The following is a 4995-nucleotide window of genomic DNA, read 5'->3' on the forward strand; positions in this document are numbered from 1 at the left end:
TCTCTCCTCTTTTCTTTCTTCCTTTTCCTCTCTCTTCTCTCTCTCCCTCTCTTTCCAACGTGAATGTCCAGCAATACCCTTTTTTTTCTCTCTCTCTCTTTCCTCTCTCTCTCTCTCTCTCTCTCTCTCTCTCTCTCTCCTCACGTCACAGCACCTCACCTCACCTCACGTTTCACCACCTACCACCCTACTCCTATTTATAGTGATTTATTTCATTGGCTATTAAACACGTGGGGGAGAAGGCAACGGTTGTTGCTTCGGTTTTCATCTCATTTGGTCACGTTTTTTTTTTTTTTTTTCTTTTAGATTTAAATAACGTGCACCATTAATATCATGTAATGTGTCATGCATGCCACGTGTGTGGTCCATGTATGTGATATATATGATGCATGTATGCCACATGTGAAAGGTATGTGTGCATGATGTGTTTGGTGCATGTGTGTGGTTGGGATGTATTTGATGGTACATGGATGATGTAGATGGATGGATGGATTAGTGTATAATAGATGGACGGATAGATGTATGGGTAGATGGATGGATAAATGTACGGCTAGATGAGATCGGGGAATGGACTTTGTTATGTACCTGTGGATTATTGGTGAGATGGACGGTCAGTTTAGATGGATGGTAGATGGATGGATAAGTATTCTGATGATTTCAGCATGTGGACGGTTTGATGGTTGTATTGTTGGATGGATGGTTAAATATATGGTTGGATTTATTAGTTAACGAACAGTTGGATTGGATATGTCCAAATTAATGGTTGAGATTGAACCAATTGATCTTGTAGATCGACGATCATATCAGGCTAATTGGGTACATTGGTCAACGGTTAAAATTTGACGGTCAAGATTTATTTGGGTTATTACATTCTACCCTCCTTAAAAGAAATTTCGTCCTCGAAATTTACATACCTATAATACGAACAGGTGAGGGTATTTCTCTTGGATCTCGGCCTCGCGTTCCCAAGAAGCCTCTTCCTCGGTATGGTGACTCCACTGAACCTTGATTAACTGCATAACTCTAGATCGAAGCACTTGATCTTTCCGGTCAAGAATACGTACTGGTTGTTCGATGTATGAAGCATCTTCTCGGATCTCTAATGGTTGCCAGTCTATAACATGAGAAACTTCCCGCTCATATTTCCTTAACATCGATACATGGAAAACATCATGAATACCAGACAACTGAGGTGGTAAAGCAAGCCTATATGCGACAACACCAACCCTCTTTAAAATCTCAAACGGACCTATATACCTTGGCGTCAACTTTCCCTTTTTACCGAACCTCATAACGCCCTTCATAGGAGAAATCTTCAAGAAGACATGATCTCCAACTACAAACTCTAGATCTCTTCTGCGATTGTCTGTATAACTCTTCTAACGACTTTGGGCTGCGCGCAAACGGTTTCTAATGATGAAAATCTTCTCCGTTGTCTCTTGCACAATTTCTGGTCCAAGCAAACTACCTTCTCCAACTTCTGTCCAACAATTTGGAGATCTACAAGGCCTCCCGTACAAAGCCTCATATGGCGCCATGCTGATACTTGTCTGGTAACTATTATTATAAGCGAACTCGATCAATGGTAAATGATCATCCCAACTCCCTTTGAAATCAAGCACGCAAGCTCGGAGCATGTCTTCAAGGATCTGATTCACTCTTTTAGTCTGCCCGTCAGTCTGAGGGTGAAAAGCGGTGCTAAAATCAAGAGTGGTTCCCAGTGCCTTCTGTAAACTTCTCCAAAAATGAGATGTAAACCTAGAATCCCGATCGGATACGATGGATACAGGCACTCCGTGCAGTCTAACTATTTCTTTAATATATAGTTTACATAATTCTTCTAGGGGATAGGTAGCACGTATAGGAAGAAAATGTGTGGACTTAGTTAACCGGTCGACGATGACCCAAACTGCATCATGATTATTACGTGTCCGTGGCAATCCCATAATGAAATCCATGGATATGTGCTCCCACTTCCACTCAGAAATCGGTAGTGGCTGTAACATCCCCGACGGCTTCTGATGCTCTGCTTTCACCTGTTGACATGTGAGACATTTGGCTACAAAATCAGCGATCTCCCTCTTCATATTATTCCACCAATATTGCCTACGCATATCGTGATACATCTTCGTACCTCCAGGGTGGATTGTGAATTTAGTGCGGTGTGCCTCGTCCATAATTTCCTTCTTTAATTCAGCCACATTTGGTATACATAATCTTCCTTGGAACCTTAATCCACCATCAGTACTAACTTTCCATTCTGACTTACTACCTTTTTCAGCTTCTATTACCTTAGCTTGTATCCATGAATCTTGTTGTTGAGCTTCTATAACCTTACTAATTAAGGAAGGTTGAGCGGCTAGGTTCAAGAGACGAGCTACAGACGTTTGCGGATTCAGTTGGATGTCAAAATCCTTCACTGTATCTAACATTTTCCATCGCTGAATCATGAGGTGAGCGATTACTCCGTGTGGCTTACGACTTAAGGCATCTGCTACTACATTGGCTTTACCTGGATGATATTGAAGGGTGAAGTCATAGTCTTTCAAGAATTTCATCCACCGACGCTGCCTCATATTTAATTCTTTCTGAGAGAAAAGATACTTCAGACTCTTATGGTCTGAAAATAGCTCAAACTTCTCCCCATATAGATAATGCCACCATACTTTGAGAGCGAAAACCACGGCTGCCAACTCCAAGTCATGAGTAGGGTAATTCTGCTCATGCACTTTCAGTTGCCTAGAGGCGTAAGCTACAACCTTACCTTGTTGCATAAGGACGCAACCTAAACCTCTATATGAAGCATCACTGAAGATTACAAACTTTTCACCACTCGAAGGAATGGTGAGGACAGGCGCTGTCGTCAACCTAATTTTTAACTCTGAAAATGCCTGGTCACAAGTATCATCCCAAATGAATTTTACACCCTTCCTGGTCAATTGAGTTAACGGTGCCGCAATTCGAGAGAAGTCTTTAATAAATCTTCGATAATACCCTGCTAAACCAAGAAAACTACGTATTTCGGTCACACTCGTGGGCTGTTCCCACTTTAATACTGCTTCTACCTTTGATGGGTCTACTGATACACCCTTCTTCGAAACTACATGGCCCAAAAATTTCACTTCCTCCTTCCAAAAGTCACACTTTTCAAATTTAACATATAATTGGTGTTCCTGCAGGGTTTGAAGAGTGACTCTAAGATGTTGCTCATGTTCTTCATGGGTCTTTGAATATATAAGAATATCATCTATGAATACTATGACAAAACAATCTAGGTGTGGCTTAAATACTCTGTTCATCAGGTCCATAAATACTGCTGGTGCATTTGTTAGTCCAAACGGCATCACGAGAAACTCGTAGTGGCCATAACGAGTCCTAAAGGCCGTCTTTGGTATGTCTACTTCTTTAATTCTAAGCTGGTGATATCCTGACCGCAAATCTATTTTGGAGAAAAACTTGGCTTCTTTCAACTGATCGAAAAGATCATCTATCCTAGGAAGTGGGTATTTGTTTTTAATGGTGACCTTGTTTAGTTGGCGATAATCAATACATAACCTCATCGAGCCATCTTTCTTCCTTACAAATAAGACTGGTGCACCCCACGGTGATGTACTTGGCCGAATGAAACCCTGCTCCAATAACTTTTGAATCTGCTCCTTCAGTTCCTTCAACTCTACTGGTGCCATACGGTACGGTGTCATGGAGATTGGTGAGACTCCGGGCATAAGATCTATACCAAATTCGATCTCCCTTCTTGGAGGCAACCCTGGTATGTCTTGAAATACATTGGAAAACTCACATACGATTGGAATTTGATCGATACCTACTTCATGTGGTTCTTCCTCCAAAAGTGCTAAGAAATCGCATAACGGTCCATTCTTTTGCTTTCCAAGAAATTGGAGTCTCGGTCGCCCAGGAATAGAGAATGCCACGGTCTTCTCAAAACAATCCAAATTTGCATGGAACGAAGCTAACCAATCCATTCCCAGAATAACATCGAACTCTTGCATGTCTAATACGATAAGGTCGGCTAACAATACGGAATCTCCAACCATGACAGGCCAAGATCTACATATTTGATTTAACACTACGGAGCTTCCTATTGGTGTAGCAATTACTAAATTCTTATCTAGGAGTTCAGGAGATAAACCTAATGTATGCATGAAAAGAGTCGAAATAAAAGAATGTGTAGCTCCTGAATCAAATAAAACTTGAGCGGACGAGGAATAGATAATTATGGTACCTTCCACCACTGCTCCATTAGCATTTGCGTCTGATGGTACTATAGTAAACACATGACCCTGGGCTGGTTGTCGAGAAGCCTTCCTGTCTCGGCTGATAGTGTTGTTGTTGTGGGCGTTGCTGCTGCTGAAGGGGTCTTTGTTGCGAATTTCTCTGATACTGTTCCGGTACTTGATGATATGGGGGTCTCTGGTACTGCGGTTGATGTGCTTGAAACTGTGGCTGAGGTCTCGGGTGCATCTGAGGGAGCGCCTGATAATGTGGTTGCTGAGGTGGTTGTTTACAAAAACAAGCAGAGTGACCCTCCATTTCACAGTTATAACATTTACCCGTAAATCGGTTCATTGGCTGAGCAGGAGTTGAGGTATTTGTTACCATCGTCTTTAGTTTCTTAGAAGCATCACCCTGTGTTTGAGATGTATTCGATGCAACCCTAGCATTGCTCTTCGCTTCTCTCTTTTGGTTACGACTTTTCCAGAATTCTTCGTTGTCTCGCTCTATCATTAGAGCCCGTTCTACTACATCGGCATACAATCTAAGCTTAAGTGGAGTCAACTTGTTACGAATTGACCCTCTCAGACCTCGTTCAAACTTCTTAGCTTTGCGAGCTTCATCCTGAATCATAAATGGGGCAAAACGGGATAATTCAGTAAATTTAGACTCACACTGGCCTACAGTCATCTCCCCCTATTCTAAGCTTATGAATTCCTCTGCTTTTTGCTCCTGTACACACTCAGGAAAGTATTTCTCATT

Source organism: Magnolia sinica, chromosome 7, assembly GCF_029962835.1.
Source record: "Magnolia sinica isolate HGM2019 chromosome 7, MsV1, whole genome shotgun sequence".
NCBI lineage: Eukaryota > Viridiplantae > Streptophyta > Magnoliopsida > Magnoliales > Magnoliaceae > Magnolia > Magnolia sinica.